Here is an 18532-nt window from a genome sequence, read left to right as displayed (position 1 = left end):
CAGCCCCAGAAACGGGGGCCGCGGCCCCGCAGAGCTGCCCCAAGGACGGCTTTGGGCCCTCCTGCGTTCCTCAGCTATCGTTCTCGCCCTCGCCCTGCTCAGCCATACCTGCCCTTAATTCTGCTCTAAAGAGTAAAGAGCAGCTGCAAATAGAAGACACGACAAAACTGGCGTCTTCCCCCCACAACAGAAGGCAGCAGCTGACCGCCCCAAAATAAAATTCTCCCATTAAGAAGTTCCTTGCCAAAAAAGCTACTGGGGCTCTTCCAATTCCCCAGCACCGTGTGGCACAGAGTGCAGAATGCAGAGCTGGCACCGCAGCCGTGTGTGGGACAGCAGCGCCCAGCTCTGCTCTGTGACCCGGCAGCCACTGGAAAACAGACTCGCTGATGGGCAACAGAAAATTAGGTCCCGAGATGGTTAGAAAGTGACACAGCAGCACCTCCAGTGCTTACCACACCGCTGGATGGGAACACGTAGACCCTCCAAGAGCATTCCCCAAAATTTGCAATTGTTTGCAATTATTTTTTGCAGTTACTGAGCTCAACTGGAAGCGGTAATGCACAGCTCCTAGCAACTGTGAAGAGATCAAAGTTTGTACTGTGCAGTTCAATTGGAATTTATCTATCTATCCCCTAAAGTGAGGGCATCCACCTTTCCTTCAGAGCAGCATGCAGGTTCTTCCATGGATCCAGGAAATAACGAGCAGGAGGTGGGAGAGAAAGAAATCACAAAATACAGATCTTCACCACCCAGTCATATTTCCAAGCTGATTACTACTGACCTACAATAAATAAGAGACGAAAATACATACTACTTTCTTACATTTCTGAACATCAACAGTCCTAAAGGCATTTAGGACTTAGGATTTTTATATGAACGTAGCTTATGCTCTTGTTCCTCACTCTATCATCCATAATACCTACAAAAATTAATACTGTGAAATCAGCTCTTCAGCACAACAGGCTGAGAATACATTGGATAGAATCCTGAATTCTTTAAGTTTTAAAGTCAGTAGGAGTCTGAATAACCAAGCCCTGAAGCAAGGACTTCTGGTTATGCTCATTAATTATTTTCACTATGTAATCATATTATTCTAAGCTGGCAAAAATGAAGCAGGAAGCCAAAGAGATAAATAATTGCTCCATTTCAGTGGCATTAGAAAAATAAGCGTAGCATGTGTTGCTCAAGGGATTTGTATATATGCCTTGCAAACAATAGTTAAGGAGAGTAGAGCAATGTCTTTCATACTGAAATGCATTCCTCTCTCAATTGAAATGCTGCCTATGTAACAATTGAGAAAAGGAAGTGCAAAATGTGGCATCCAATTGAAATTACTGATGTTGTTTTCCGTACACAATGATTTGCTGCTACTTCTGCTTCGACAACCCCCTCTTGGGACAGCGAGTGAAAAAGAATGGGTGGGAGGTAGGTCACAGATGTTCTCACATGTCAGAACAGCACAAATGAAAAACATCACTCTTCAGGGTGGACACAAATAAAACCACAGAAGGATTTCTATATTAAAATGACTGAAATTACTCCGTGGCGTGATGGCCCTCCTCTGGGTTAGGTTTCATTTCCAAGACAACTGCAAAGGCAAAATGCACCTGGATAATCCAAAAGATGCAAAACAGTCAGTGACTGAAGCAAATCCACACTACAGGGGAAAGAGAAAAAAAAAAAGAAAAAAGAAAAAAAAAAAGATCATCTTTATAAGACCAATTAATTTCTGGCCAAAGAAGCAGCAACATAAAAAAGCCCCAGAGAATATCACGCTTGTGTGCCAATATGACAATAGAGAAATTATCACAAGGATCTGCTAGGATCATTCTTGAGAAATAAAAAAGCAACTGCTGAAGAACCCCATCTGAAATCTCTTTCCCTGGACAGACAACAGGCCAGTGTAATTTCCTTGATATCCTACACGGAGAAGTAAACCCAGAAAACAGAAAATAAAGAAAACAATAAGGAGAAAAATGATTTTAAAGAGAGTCGTAACTTTGACTGTTCAACTGCGAGGCTCTTTAGTTATCATCCAGCAATAAGGCTTTTCTGTGCATTTCTATTCCAGTGCATTTCCACCCACCCGCCCAAAGCGTTTTAGAAACAGCAGCACCAAAATCATATCTGCTCTTTTAACTTACATTCTCAGACCTTCTGACAAAGCACTCCAGAGAGAAGTACCATGGCTGCTCCCCACCCTTCCTTTCAAATATTTCTTATATTCCAGAAAACAGCTTTTTCATCTTTATTCCAGAGAAAAGAAAATATTAGATCTCATGCTTCTAAAGGTGAACTTTGCATTAAAAAATAACACAGGGGGTTTTTTTAATTGTGGATAAGAGGAGTAGGGAATGTTATGTAGCTTCAGCTTATTTGTTAAACAAGTTATCCTTCACAGGGAAGAAGGCTCTAAGAACAAGCTGTTAAGAACAAGGTTTCTTAAAATCACAGGCTAGATTAATTCCTAACATTGTTTCACTTACAATGGTGGAAGTACTCTATGAATGAAGATTTTTTTTAAAGGACTACTTGTTGCAACAAAACCAAATTGTACTCATAGCATTTCAGGATGGGAACTTTCATGAGAAACAAAGGATATGAGAAGGGGAGGCTCCTACCTTTAGAGCAGGAAGCCAGAGAGGAGGAGATAATGGTTCCTTTTCATTAATACTTGAGGTAACCCTATTAACCCCCTAACAGCCACCTCAATGCAGACGCAGATTTGCACTTGCCCAAAGCTGGCTTGTGACCTCTCTGTCTGTATTTCAGAGTATTGCTCATACACTACTGTTTGGCTCTGGTGTTCCACCAAAGACAGCTAAAATAAGGAAATCTTAACCTGATTATATCTAAGTCCAAATTGCCTGACAGTGCATGAATTAAATTCACTCAATCCACATCATAACTGCCTTCTGTAAACCGCTAATATTTCCACATTGTTGTATGGTACATTCAGTAATCCGATTGCCTTGGGAATATTTGTTTTTCCAGAACTTGTGGCCAAGGTACATAAGATTAGATCAGATGCAGCTTGTCTAAGAATGCTGTAATGTGGGTGTACAATATATCTGCTAGTTTTGAGTTACAGGTAGAAGCTCTCTCTCTCTCTCTTTCAGACTTTTCCAGCCACAGGCTCAGGCTATGCTATCTGAAGCTTCTTGCAGCATTTGCTTCTTCTCGTTTTGTGTTGCTGCTGGCCTTCTAATGCCAGAGATCACCACAGGAAATATTTGTACGGCATGTCTCGCTTGCTGCAGGACTGATCCATACCTCAGCAAAACTTGGGATATTTTCTAGGTCTTCACAATGACAGAAGACAAGTCTCTGTGGGATTCACACTCTTGTGCTGGGGTTTTCTCACCATTCTCCATGTTAACATGAACGAACAGCTGGGTTTAAGAGATCTGTTATAAATAGTAACATCGTGCTGCTAGCAAGCTTCTTGGAAAGTAAAGAAAATACGTTATTTAATGCACTCTGACATTTGCTTTTCCTCCCCTATTCCTGAGCTGCATTTCTGTAAACATCCGTAACAACAAATGCACAGAAGTTGACTTCTTCACATAGACATAACAAGTGCTGCCTTGAGCCCAGGAGATGATATCCAGAACAGCTTACCTCCCTTCGGCCAGACAGCTGGCAAACTCTCACAGTAGGAAAAGGAGTCAGAACGTGGATGGAAATTCCTGATTCCAGCAGCGTCCAAGATTACAACCTTTGGCATTTGATTTTCATGGCTGCTCTATGTTGCTGCAGAAACTTCCTCCTTTTGCCATATCTTTCCATTCATTAAAATTGCAGCTTGCAATTAAACATTCTGACATAACATAGCTGAGATTTTTTGGCAGCAGCCTTAACCAGAGGTTTTCAGAGTTTCCTGCAGACAGCTTTAAATTTTCATATCCTCATGAATGCTTGCCACCTTCTTTTAATGACCTGAAAAAATAACCTTCTCTTAGGAACTTCATTGTTGCCGTATTTCCCCAGCATTCATTTACTGCTTTTAGAAATATGTCATGCACATGTATATTTATAGAGGGAGCACAGTGTACATATGCACCGTGTAGTTTGACATCTTATAGAGAAGACACAGATTGCGTAGTAGATCTAAAGAAATATTCTTACATTCAATACTTTCTTTATTAAAATGCATTTCTCTCTTCCCATGGTATTGTATCATTTCACTTATTTAAGAAATATTTACTACATTATTCAAAAACTTCAGCCCTTGATCTGTTATTAATTTCGTAGCCTTACGGATTCTGACTTTCATATAAGGCAACACTAAACTATTATTTCTATGCAATAAAATATTTCTTAGGATAGAATTTGACCTTTTTGCAAAGAGCTGGAAGTCTCAAGGATTTTCAAGTTATCTAAATTCTTAAGGTGCAGAATATATTTTATCTGTTGGAAGCATGTTCAGACAACGCTCATCTCTAATACAGACTTGAAATTGATTTTAAAAAGAGTCTTTCTAATGTTCAAACTGGCCCTAATCTCTTTTTTCTTCTAACATTACCTGGCAAATAAATTCTTAAAGGGATATTATCAATTTAAGAACTATGCTTTAGTCTGGAAAATTCTCCAAGAGATTAAAGAGAAGACATCCTTTTTCCTGTAAGTTTAATTTCTATATTCGACTGCAGTATGTGTGGTCAGTGTCTCATGCTGTTAGGAAACAAAAGAGACAGAAATAGATATAGGAGACCATAATACCTAAAAAGTCTTTCAACTGCTTTTTAAAGTAGATTTGAAGTTGGTGGGACCTCTTCAAGTGACAAATGACTTGTGGAACTCTTGAAAGCCAGATAAGTTCTGCCTCATGCAGAGCATCCTTGGCTCCCACTGCAGGCAGCTAGTGCTGCTCTTAACATGTAAATTTAAGCATTATTTTTCCTGGACTTGATTTGTTTTTCTGTAAACTCGATGGATCAAATCGCACACGAGACATATGCTACTGTCCTGGTCTTGTAAACTTCACACACAGAGTCCACAAAAGGTCTGCATGATCTGTTATAATGCGCAACATATAGCAAAGAAACTTTTATAGCAGTTAACTTCTGAAATAAAGTTTAATCTTTAAACTTGGGCAGTATACAAGGTACGTTTTTGGCATTTTATGATGGCATCCAGACTCCAAAGTACAAACATTGCTGTGGTTTATTTTCAGTTGATTTCTTTGGGATTACACTTGGGATGATTAATCTGTGTCCCACAGGATTTATAGAAGCCATCAACCTCCCTCCTTGCTCAGGCTCTTTATCAGGTAAAGGCAAAGATGCCATTCGTTTTATCCTGGGAGGTTTGGTCTAATTTGGAAAACAAGACTTAAAAATAAAATAAAAATAACCTGTATTAACATGGATCAGCTGGTGTGCATTTCTGAGTTTTGTATCAGAGCAAACAGCATCAGGCATTAATTAATGGACATATTGTCTTCTTGGTTGTGATATAGAATTATTACATCTCCCTGAACAACTTCACTGAAAATATGCTCAATTCTAATTCTAAAAGCAGCAGCATATTTGCTGTGATTTCTTAGTATGGTTTCATTTGTTTGCCAGTCTAGAAAACAGCTCACCTGCTCTCTCTGGTTACTTGGTGATAAACTATTTCGCAGACCCATCCTGTAGCATCTAGGGCAAGTGTTTGAAAAACACAGCTCCAGTACACGCATAAACGTGTCATCTTGTGCTGAAGTGCCACTTCAGTGCCAAGCCAAGCCAGCTGGCTTTGGACAGAAAGTTCTTTTCTGCTTACGTGTACAAACTTCATCACTTTCCTGTCCTTTTTCTCTTGCTGTCACAGTACTGCAGAGGTGGTGGCGGCTGATGGCAGAGTGAGAAGCAGTGTTCAAAATGTGTCCACGTTAGCTGAGATAATAAAGCCTGGTCCTGCAGCCATGTGTTGAATCCATCTGCCTTAAAAAGCATCTCACATAATTTAATCAAATATCTTTCCTTGTATTATGTAGAAGCACAGAAAGATGAACTTGAGTTTCAGTTACTAAATAAAAAGAAAATAAAAAAAGCATCCAAAGTTTTGATGTCTGGTATGTTGTTTCCTTGGTCCCAATCATAGTTTGAGAGCGTCCAGACTCCTCCTAGGTTTGGAGCTCTTCTATCTTTAGCTTCAGCTTAGCAAATCATAGTGGAAAATAAGCAAATGTATTCTTAGCTTTCCCACAGAGTAGAGTAAGAAAACAGGTCTTACCTGAGAGGAAAGGTGAAAGTCTGGGGCTGGTGGTTTTCTTTTACTATTGGTGGTCTTGTTTTGTTTGTTTTCATTGTTTTTTACGAAAGATGCAAGCATCTCAAAAATAGACTCTGAAATGAAGGGTGTTCAAACTTCTCACTGTGGAATAATGTTGTATAAAGCCCATGGAAAAGTTCCTACTAATTCTAAACTTTGACCTGAAAATGGCAATATCTAAAACAAAAGATAAAAAGTACAATGGCTATAGTTTAGCTGGTGTACTAGTTACAAGTAGTTAAAGTATTATTTAACACAATTTACCTCAGCTGACCCATTCCAAGCTAGGTTAAAACTATTACTCCAATGGATGACAGGTTCTGAATTTACCATGCCTTAGCTATCCCTTACCATGAGGACAGTCTACCTCAAATCACCTAGTATTTCATGCAAATAAGCACATGCGAAAAGCTGATGCAAAGACTTGTTATCCCCTCACTAATTTTTGTCCATGTGTACGTAGACACAGACTTGTTTGTGTCAAGCAAATTTTAAATGATACTTTCAGGGTCTGAATACATGAATGAGTGATCTCATTCACGTACTGACATGCTTGACAACTTACCATGCATCATCTGAGCCACGGTAATTGTCCATGTGTGTTTGCTCTTCGCCTGTGGCCATCTCAGATGGAAGAAACCAGTTTCAACTTCTCTTTTTCTTGCCCCTGAGGTTAAGCTGACACACTGAGCCTCACGTCTGCTGCAGGCTAGAGAAAGGCACACTGCAGTTACCATGCCTCGGCTGAGGTACAGTAACTCGTTAAGTTGCTGGAGCTGGACAGCATGCCTGAGCTGCTGGTTAAAATAGGATAATTGAGGGCATAAATCAGGTGTTAGCTCAGTTCAGTGTAAGTCAATTAGGAATGGATTTAAGCTAAATTGACACAAATCACTCTTAGTCCAAAATAAAAGTGGCTACCCCACACTAGCTTAACTAAATCCAGGACAGCTTAATCTAACAAAAATGGAAAGACTTTCAACCAGCCATAAAGAGCCAAAAATGTTATACCCAATGCTGAGCATTACCTAGGGCATGTGCATTCACTTCAAGCAACAAATACAGTTTGACATACAAACAAAGAAAGTGAGCCAAATTCACAGCTATCTCAGCAGACAATGCAGAGAGAGGACCAGAGGCTGTGAATGCAGCAATACCTTCTCTGGCTCTGCTAGCAAATTTAGTTTTCTCTACCATACTTTATTGTAAGCAGTACAAAGAATGAGTACGAAATTCTGCTTTATCTCAGAAATTTGCACTCCACCATCATTTAGCAACAAATATGGAACGATGCTGACATGGGCCTGGTAAAGGTTGACTGTAAACAAATATAAAACAGCTGAGTTTGTTTGCATTCTTTGAGATTGATGAAAAGTATTAAGGAACAGAGAATGATTCACGTACTGAAAAGTAAATCTAAGTTTCATACATCTTAATGATCTGAAGTGTTATTAGTAATTCAATTTCGCAGAATAACCCCTAATGAATAAAAAGTAAATAAAGCTTGATTTTCTCAAATGGCTCCACCCTTCATCTCTAGGAAGTGTTAATGAAATTAGGGATGCATAGTTGAGATTAATCACCAAGTGACTATTTCTAAGATCCTTTACCAATGGGAGACTGACATGTGTGAAGCAATTTGGTCCCCCAGTTTCCGTTTCCTGGCTGAGTTAATTCTTCGAAGAAGTTCTTCTAGAGAAAATATCCGTGGGAAACTATTCTGAATTCTTGGTGTTGTGCGAGACTTCGGAAGATCAGCATCCCACTAGGGAGGTTACAAGATGTATACGCACAATAAAATGATAGTCTTGCCCTTACAACATACCACACAGTCCTAGCAGCAAGCTGTGCTTCAAATATATTCCTGTAAGGCTGTTGAGAACCAGTAAGGACTCATTCTTCTGCAGCCTGTGGGAAAAAATGGTCCTTTCCCATGGTGGTTACTTGGCTCCTCCACCCAAGGTACGGACACAGCAGAAGTCCCACAGCATAGAGGACAATGTAAGTGCCCTTTGCTATGCCATAAATTTGGTTTGTTGCTTTTTTTCCTCACTCCAGACAGCTCTGTACACACACTGCACAGTCACAGCAGGCCACACATTCTGAACACAGGAAAAATAAAAGTGTGTTATTATCAGGATAATTGAGTGTTGGAAAGAGAGTTGCCTCCAGCACTTCATCCAGATTAAAATCTCACCAGTACCATTATCTGGGAAGTATCTGCAGTGACACGTGCATGCTATGCATCTCAGTCAGCAATCTGGCCTATAGCGTTTACAGAAGCTTTAGCAATCCCTTTAATGACCCTTACAAGTCCTCCGCTTATTCAAAAGCTGAAATGCTAGTCTATGTGGGACAAACTTCTAAAACAGCAGATTGAAGTACTCCATGTAAATTGAGCAATTTCTGTTAACACATGTCGACTAAACCAGAGCTGCCAATCAGCCAAGATGCTGCTCTGCAACAACAAACATCTGAGGTACTGGAGCTTGAACTTAATCAACGTTATTTATTTTATCATGCAGAACTAAACCATCAGCCACTGCTCTCACAGACATGGTTTTCAGCTATCCCTCTGCCAGAGCATATATGCTTTCTTCAAAGGAAACGCTATGTACTTAGCCCTCATGTTAACCTTAGAAATGTGGCTATTAGAATTGATGTTTTTTCAGCCTCTAGCACCAAATTATGCTTGCAAGCATCTTTTTCAGGGATCGCTGAAGGAAGAAAACCTAAACCATAGCTATTGTTAATCCAAGATCAAGTCTTCTGTTTGTATCAACATGCAGTAACCAAGAGCACAGGAGCTGTAGCTAACACTGTTTTCCTGTCATCATGGGTGGTGGTGATCTGAAAGGTTCCCTTAAAGGATTATTACCTAAAAGGTGGAAGAGGAACTAATTTTAACGTGTATACCACAAGAGGCAGAACTGAGGGATATATCAGGAACACCAATCAGCAACAGCAAGCAAAGCCAAGCCATTTCCCCACCGCTATTTCTATAGCTTCAGTGAGACATTTCTTTTTTTCTGGTACGTATTTTTGCTCCCCCATCATCAAGAGTGAAATTATCGTTCAGTTGCACTGCTGTAAATTTGGCCTGGTTCCACTGACTGCTGATACTCATTGCCTCCAAACGCCCTGGGGATGCATGTTACACTGCATACTCTGTGCAACTCCTCCTCAACAATGTGTACCTGATTCCCTCCTCCATGCCAGCTTGTTGTGAGCCATGTGATGGTGTTATAGTTCCAGTTTCCTTCGGTGTCCTGAAGACTTTGGCTCAAGCCTTGCTTATCTGCTGTCAGAAGGTTCCAAGGTAAGAAACACATTTAGTCCTGGTGCCTTCTCTTCACGTTGCTATGCCTACTCTTTCTTTTAATGCCTTCCTCTCATCACAAGGCAGGAGTATATGCTGTCCTGTGCTCATGGAAAACAATTTATATGCTGTCCCAAAGATGTGCACCAATTTGAGCTTGTTTCCACTGATCTGACTTTATAGACCACAGCTTTAGGCGCATCCAATGACTCCCTTTTCTCTTTCATTGTTTTGGTTCGTTAGTTTTAGCACTGCTGACACAAACAGTGCATTTCAAAAGGCATCTTTCCTGTGGGCTCTGTTTACTCGTTAATGTGGCTAAGTGTCAGCTGAAGTCCTGGGTGACAGCTTGCTTTGCTTTAGATTGTGGCATTCCCATATATGATTTATTGTATCTGAAGGGAAGTACGGTTACATCTGTAGGAAAGAGAAGAAGAGTCATGGGAAAAGGGGAGCTGTAAGAAGCCTGGCTGTGAGGGGCACTGTGGAACTTGACATTTAGGTTCCTGCACAAGATGTAATTTCCAGCTGAATAGCTCCGGCACTTACACAGCTTTGCTTTGGCCCCAGCTGTGCAGTAAGTGCTACTGACATCTATCTTAAAAGCTGCTCACAACAACCTGACTTGATGTGGTTGTTTTGTTTTCAGAAAAAGGGGAAAAGATGCTTCAGTAAAGTAGTCCACATGAGCCAGGCTGGAATATTTTGTCCAGGCCACTCAGAAGGGAACCAACATAACTGGGAAAACGGCAGATGACTCTGACAGCTTGCAAATAAAGTTTTGCTGGAAGCATTGCACACTGAGTTGGTGCCCATATAGCTTTTGGTACTGAATTATTGGTACAGTCCCAGTTCTTTCCAATGAATCACATTTACCTCAGTTCAGGATTAATCAACATGTCATTCAGATGTATTCTCAGACAATAAGCACTATGATATGGATGTCAAACTATTTTAGGTCAGACTGTTTTCTATTTTTAGCTTAACTATTCCACGGTAAGACTAATGTCTCAAATTCAGAAAAGGCAAGTGTCAGAAGATACGAGCAAAATCCTGACTCCATGGAGGATCAGGGACAGTTGTGCCTTTGGCTAGCACAGGATTTCACCTGATGGGTCTATTTCAGTTACAGCTTCTTCCTGTTCCAGGTGCCATTCTGCCCCCAGGAACTGAGATAGTTACTGAAATTCCTGTTTTTACAATGTTTTAATGTTGCATAAACACTGCAGGTGGGGGAGCATAAGTGCAGGTGAGGGGGGAATACTTGCTTTGAGTGAAAGGGAAAGTAAGTCACCAATTCATTGCACCTGGACACCACCTAAGACACCACATGCTGCATTCTCAGCTTTTGTTACAGATCTTTAATATCATTATCTGTCGTTCTAAGGTAATCAGGACTGATCGATGTGCATGTACTAACCGTACAAAAATATCTGCATTCTTGTATTACACACAGCATGTGCACATATGCACTTAAATATATATGCAAAGCACTTTCTTCCTTAATGTTTAACACATAGTGAAACTTCTTAAATGAAGCGTTCTTCAAAATGAAGAGAATGAGATATTTTAGAAGGAAAAAGACAGCAAAGATATCTATCCAAAATGGAGGCAGCCTTCCTTTCTACTCACAAGTTGGATGGCACAAACACATACATTCTTATAGACCTCTCAGGCTCCGAATTCCATCTGGGTAGTCAGGTGTCACAGTCAGCTCCTGCAGAAACTCACAGAGCCAGTGAAGATTGAATTGAAACCCTCCCTGTTCATAGTCACTGCCATCCAAAACAGAAAAGAAACCCTGGGTATGCCTGCAACAGAGATAGCCAACTGGAGGCCCACAGAATTTGGATCAAGGCCACGAAGCAGTTTTCTTTGGCCACTGAGAAGCAGGCTGGCTCTCAGGCTAAACCACATGGTGCTGCTCTTTGTGCTTGGACAGGGAGCACAGTAAGTTGTATTTCCCTGAACTTCATGTGGGCAGCAAACTCACTCTAGATCCTGATACTCTCATCGCAAAAATGGATTTCCAAATCCTACGCACGTTGGCTATCCTTGTCTACGTGTTTTTCTGCACACAGATGAAAACTTGCTTTACCCACGGCCCGAGCTGGCCACAGCCCGAGCCCAAGCTAATATCCTGCCTCTCAGCAGGCCACAGTAATTTGGGCATGCAGCACTCAAGCTGCAGCTACATGGCTCCTGGTTCTTTTGGACAACAGCCAGAGTAAGCTCCTATCTGCTTTCAAAAGTCCATGTAGACATCGCTTATGTAGCTGGTAGTCAGAAGACCCATGACAGGAATGGAAAAATACTGCTCCTGCACAGCACAGTGTCGCCTGTGCTTTGTAATCTCTCAGTGCCTCTTCCAAGTCCTGGGGATCTTTAATTCTGACCAAGATTGCAGAGTCTAACTCGTCAACGCCTAAAAGTCAGCGAGTTCTGCCTTTGCCACCGTATGCCAGACATACAAATGTCCACACTGTGGATCACAGAGAATCTGCCTGTTTGAGATTCAGTCCTTCTCAAAACCCTGGCCTCATTCTCATAGTAGTTTGCTAATCTTCAGCCCATCATTCCTCTTTAAACTGCCCCACTGATTTAGTAGCATCTTTAAAAAGAACATTAAAATTATTCCTCTTCTGCGGCACTGCTGTGATTCATTAATTATTTCACATTACCAACATAAAACTTGTAAAGTGAGAGAAAATTGCAATGCAGACTTGCAAGTGCAATCACACGTTCTGATCCCAGAGTCAGGGACTGACTGTGCTCTGCCTTTATGGCCCCTGCCCTCAGTGCTCACTGCATAAACATGCTAAGAGTCATCTGCTGCTTTGAAAACAATTAGAACACTGTATTGTGTATTAAAGCTCTTTACACTTATCCCATAAGAAATACCTTTCGAGCTGTAGTAATATGAGCACAAATTAGCTTTTAGGGCCATTTTGGATTCTTTTGAGACTTCTTCTTTCTCTGTCAGAAGAAAAAAGAACTACATAGCACTCCGATCCCTTTCTCCATCCAGCCCTCCTGTATACACGGTAATAAGATACATTTTCTTTTAGAAATCTGCAGATACTGCAGAACAAATGATGGCTCTCCTTATCCTGTTACACACTATGAGCTGGGCAGGAGATAAATATCAGCATGGAACAACACCCCCATTGGCTGTACTCAACTTTAATCCGCAGTGGAGATCTGACTGGCAGCTCTCCCAGGTGGCATGCTCCAAAGGATGGTGTGTGCCTCACTGGGGGCAGCAGTGCTGAGAGCACCACAGCCTCAACCCTGCTGCCAAGTGAATGCTAACAGGCATTCATCAAGACCTTGGTGCACAGCCCAGCTGCTGGAGCTGACCTGCTACTCCTCATCCAGGCTGTGCTCCAGGGGATCCTCCTCTCCAGCTCTGCGAGGACCCTCTGCACTAACACCAAGCATTCAGGCTCACCTTTGTCTCATGCTTCTTTCCATGGTCTCCAGTTCTACCCTCTTAGATCTCACTCTCTAACTGGGGAGCCTGCACGGTAAAGTTGATTATCAATTCACTGTTCCTCAGTCTTAGCAGAAAGGGAGCAGCAGAGTGATGTTCTTTCCAGTGAGTCAGTGCTTCTTTGCTGGAGGATGTGTGACTCACCAGTCCCCACAAGGGCTGCCTCCCTCCCCCAGCACTGTACCTCACCTCCAGCCTCTCCTATTCCCATCTCTCCTTTAAGAAAACAATATTTTCCCATAGTCCTTCCTGCTTTTACTGTCTTTGCTATAACAAGCTTGGGGACTGAGAGAACTTGATGGCATTCCTGTTTTTTTTACAAAAGAAATAAAAATGTTTTCCACTTTCTCCACTCATGTATACATCTGCCTGCCCCTCTGGACAGTCACAAACCTGTCTGCAGAGTGACTTTCAAGAGAGGACTCTTAGAAATAGCAACTCCTCACTTTAACATTTTAATTCTGAGCCACAGGTAAGATCCAAGTGTTCTTCACCCCTCTGGCCCGTTAAGATTTCTCAGGGGTATGTCTACCAAGAACCTACTCTGCTAAGTACGGCAGCCTGGATTAATGAAAAGCAGTTACTGCTGATTGAACCAAACAAAGAATCAATGAGCCAGTGTTAGAAATCAAGGAACAGAGTACTTTTCATCAATTCCAGAGCTGTTCACTTCTTGCTTCCTGACTTTTACAGAGGCCTAGTTAGCTAAAAAACAAAACCAAAGCACATCTGTATGACTGGGACGTGAGACTTTGTAACTGCCTGAGCTGGATCCTTCATGCCAGTTTCAAGACAAGCCAGCAGCAGATAGGGCAGACCCTGCTGGTGGGGGATCTCTCAGAGGGCAAAAGCCACAAGGTCAGCTCACGCAACCCCAAACCTGGACAGAGGTTGCAAGGAGAGGTCATGACAAAGTCATCTGCTGGATCAGTGATCCAGAAAAAACTCTTCAGCTTTTAAAACTGTCCCTACCCAAAGGAAATGCCAAGCTTGTAGCAGTTCTGCTTGCTTCTCTCCTGCACTGAAATTTTTTGCCTGGAGGAGATGGGGTGAGCTAGTTACAGAGCAGAACACATGACACATCTTTACCACAGTTTGAGTGAATGGAGAGTGTGCTCCTTGGGGCAATCCCTGCCTCTCCCTCAATCCTGTACTACACCACGGACACAAAATAAGGCACGGTATAAATAACAGCCCTGTCTCCCTGCTGCTCTAAAATGCAAGCAATTTAAAACAGCAGCCTTTCTTACAGGGAAGAGCAGAAAGCCAGAATTTTGAAGCCACTTTCTTCTCCCTTGTTAACAGTAAGCCCAGCCTTCTGCTCATAAATAATTCATATGGCCTCTTTTTCCTCAATTACACTGTAGTGTCAGATTCCACACTCTGTCTTCCCAGAATGACTTTCTGGCTCTTCTGGAGACAGCAAGGCTCACTTGGATGTCTGGAAGAGCCACAGACTCATTAGACTCAAGTATTCTTTCCATACACCAGTTAAAAGATACAGAACACCTTTGTCTTGGAGTTTTGGTAATTATCCCTTGCTGAACTGCTGAGTGACAACATGTTTACAGTAAATCAGTTTTGCTTCAGTCCAGCATTTGTGGTGCAGATTTTAAATACAAAGATGAGCATAGCTTGTGAGCTAGAGCACAGGTAGAGCTGAGAAGAATTAAGACAAGGAGTGATCTTGGGGACCTAGCAGAGAGACAGAAAATCATGGGGAATTCAGTTTGTCAGGTGAAAAAAAAAAAAGCACAGACAAAAGAAAACAACACTGCTTCCTCTCCTGCCTGCCATCTTTTTTGATTAATTTAAGCTCAGCTTGTTGAGGAACCAAGATTTCTGCTCTGCTATCAACAGCTTGCTGCCTATACATCCCAGCTCATTACAGAGAGGCTGTCTGCTCTTGTGCCTTAAACTAAGCAGCCAGAAAACATTAGACAAGTATTGCATGTTGTAGATTGACAACATTTAAAACCTAGATGGCCAAGCTACTGATATAATTTCCATACTTGTTAACCATGACATCTCCAGTTCTCCCCCACAGCATTCTGTCAGATTCAGCGGGACCAAGAACCTGTCTTAGCTGCCAGAAATCATTTTGTTACTCTTCCATGGATTGGCATCGCCTGCATATACTCTTACCCCTCAGAGCAGAAGTTTATAGAAATCTCCTTCCAATTTCCCAGCTGTGCATCTTGCCTTCCCTGCACTCACACACGGTCTATTAGCTGTCCAGAGCTATGCCCGTCTAGCTGGCAGGCTGCCTGTTCACAAGCTGCTCCAACAATTGCCCTTGAGCATAAGCCAATGCCAAGTCCCCTCTCAGGAGTTCATGCTCTGTGCTAGCACTAACATGATTGCATTGGATGGCTTCACCCTGCATGCTGCTGACAACGGCCTCTTAAAGACCCCAGGTTTGCTGATGGCAACAAGCTCCCAAGTATTTTTCAAGTTAATTTTTGCCAGGTTGTTTTGTCACAGCGGTCTCACAGACAAGTAATCTGTCAATGGCAGTCAGGCTTGCAAACACATTGTGACACAGGAATTGTGACACAGGAACCTGGGACTTTTGTAGTTCTTGTTATAAGAGACTAGTTCACATACAATATAGCTGTGCTTGTTCTCCAGTGCTAGAGCTTAAAGCTGGATGCTGGTGGGCCAGGAAACATTCTGTGGGAATTTTGAAAGGGAAGCAGTTTACCTGGTGGGTATTGAAAGGATGAGCAATAGCATTTCCAAATAACCTTGCCTAAAAGCCAAGTAATTTTACCTGTTAACAAATCTTGCCTACAACTGGCAAGCAGTTTACCAGGCTCCTACAGGAAGACAAGATGAAAGCCAAAAGATCAGAGGGTTTATGGCTGAAGTACCATTTGCTTTGTGAAAAGACAACATGCAGTGATTGAAAAACAGAGGAAAGAAAGAAAAGTGAGTCTGTCTCAGGGTTTTGGGTATTCACCTGGAAAAGGGCGTAACTAAATTCTGGCCCTGACACTGCAAGCCTATAATTACTGCTACAAAGTACAACAGAGTCAACAGGAGGGGGGGGGGGGGAAAAAAAGTGCTTCCACCCACCTTGCATCTCTCAGGGGACAAACGGTGTCAGCCAGCACAACCACAGCACACACACCACGCTATTGGGATGCCTGAGGTCAAACTCACACTGGCGCTGCCTCACAAGGCATGTTCCCTGGCATAAGAGCAGCTATGTACTAATGGCACACATCACGTACTACTGGTAACTGTAGGCTGTCCCACACACAGCTCATTGCAGGTCAGATTACTTCTGCCGGTGTCACCGCGCTCTGCTGATGTTCAACAGGAAATAGCAGAAAAGATGCTAAATCTGGAAGAGCGGAAAGCAAAGCATGTCAGTACACATGCATCTCAAAAATTCTGCTTAAAATTTGAAAAAACTCCACATGCTTCAGATGGAAGCTGCTCAAAGGAACAAAGAAGTCTCTCTGACAGGCTCAACCCCAGTCAGGAACAATGGGGCTCAGATTTACGACACAACCAAGACTGAGTTCTTGCAGTTCCTGGAAAACATGAGTAGTGGACTGGTGCATTTTTTTATTTGCTATTATCTCCCACAGACATTCATCCTGATCTTAACATCTTTATTGTCCATATAGAGCAAGCTTCCTCTCAAACAAATGAATGTTCCAGTAAGTTTCCTTAGACAAAAACAAAAATTAAACAACAACAAAAAAGATCCCTTTATAACTTTTAAAAAATGCACACTTCATGTTGTGATTCAAAGTGCTCTTTGTTTCAGTAAGTATAAATCCTGAATTTTACAAAAATTTCTGCGATACACCGGTTAGATAACAACGGAGCTTTAATTCCAGTCTGATTGCAAAGAGAGGGAAACAGTAGGTAAAGTCAAGTGCCTGAAGGACAACAGCTATTTGTTCTGAATCCCACAGTCAATACCAATAAATATGCTGAACGTTGCCACCATTTTTTAAAAAACCTCTCTACCGGGGACACAAACAAGAGCTTCTGCTTTAAAACGACAGCAGAATTAAGCGAGAAGACATAAGTTGCTTTTTAGAAACAACAAGACTATCATTTTGCTGCTATCCACGTGATGTAGAAGACCTGTTTGCTTGCACTGGTCTTCAGTCCTTTCAGCTGAACTCATTAGCAACGGGGAAAGGGAAAGCAGTGTTAGCATGAAGCTCTGTGCATGTCACCCTGTGCTTCTCCCTGAAAGAGCCTGTTGGCCAGAGCAGCGAGAGGGTCAGGGCTGCTGCACCTGCCTGGGCAGCAAGCACTTCTGAGCCTGCCATCCATCCCTCATCTTTAACCAAAGCTTAATAAATCATCTCTCCTGCAAAAATATTTTGTGACCTCTGGTGAGAGACATGTTATAAATCTACATGAGCATTTCCTTTTATTATCAGTAAATAGTCTTGGATTGTTTGAAATTGTTCCTGCCACTGATATCGCTGATCTCTGAAGAGATAAACATGAGCTGATGGATGACTTGTCTGCAGGATCTATTTCAGCCACCCCCAGGCAAGATATTTTCCATACTGGTAATAATAAATCTTATTACTGAATGTCATCAAATGAAAGCAAATTACGGTAAAAATAGGCACAGTTATGTATTTCTTATTATGTAATACTAAAAATGATTTTTCAAAGATTGGGGGAGCTTTCATTTCCATTGCAATTTTTTGTAATGCAATTCTTTTACCTACTTTGAATTTACCTTTTCCTTTAACAGCCTCATACAGTCAAGCAATGGGAAGAGGCTCCATCCCAGAATAGCCTGTCTTCTCTTCAGGCCTAGAAGGTAAGTTTCTTACCACATCTGAAATTGAATAAGAACAATGTCCATTCTCACAGCTGCCTAGGCTGCCTTGGGTAGCACTGCTAATGTGGCATTCTGAGGTATCACTAACACTATTTTATACATTATTTTTGCAAAGGAAGCAAATGGCAGCTTTTCTTGTCACTTAATAGAAAGGGTTTAAGGCAAGAGCTGTCACTCACTCTTATTGCTTCCAATTCCTTTCTAAAAATGATTGTAGCATTCCAGGGAGAAGTTCTACCTTCATAATGAGAACAGCATTGAAAAATGCTCGTGCCACGTTATTAGTGACAAGCTCAGAACTAAAGATCTAAGTAACTTTCTAGGATCTGTTACATACAATCAAGCCAAGGCTTTGTACCAGGATGGCTGTGCTGCAGAAGGAAAATGTGCAAATCCACATCTCAAATTCAAGATGTAAGCATAAGAGAGCTGTGAAATAAGATTACAGGTGGTCTACTTACTAAGTGCCATATTCCACCATTGTGTTCCCTGCACAGTATTGGAAATCTTTGTCTCCAAATGCAGTGCACCAGACAGAGAATGCATGGAGACAGGAGAAAAGGGCTGGAAAGACAAACCAGTCTGAGGCAGTATTTTCCTGATAACTCTGTCCTCAGGCTGTGGAGGCCAG

The 18532-nt window shown here is 41.8% G+C and overlaps 1 long non-coding RNA gene across 2 annotated transcripts; it reads right to left on the bottom strand.

Moving 5' to 3' along the window:
- Window positions 1-2237: 2237 nt before the first annotated feature.
- Window positions 2238-17821, bottom strand: LOC116217104. 2 transcript variants are annotated; one of them, XR_004161098.1, is made up of 2 exons: window positions 6827-17821; window positions 2238-6335 (listed from the first exon to the last, which is right to left on the bottom strand). It is a non-coding gene; the product is annotated as an uncharacterized LOC116217104 (long non-coding RNA). The 2 variants fall into 2 exon arrangements; XR_004161097.1 differs by having other exon boundaries at window positions 2238-6438; window positions 6827-12222.
- Between the last annotated feature and the right edge of the window lie 711 nt (window positions 17822-18532).

Source organism: Meleagris gallopavo, chromosome 12 (genome assembly GCF_000146605.3).
Source record: "Meleagris gallopavo isolate NT-WF06-2002-E0010 breed Aviagen turkey brand Nicholas breeding stock chromosome 12, Turkey_5.1, whole genome shotgun sequence".
Lineage (NCBI taxonomy): Eukaryota > Metazoa > Chordata > Aves > Galliformes > Phasianidae > Meleagris > Meleagris gallopavo.
Note: the sequence above shows the minus strand (reverse complement) of the source record. Positions and strands in the feature narration are given on the sequence as shown.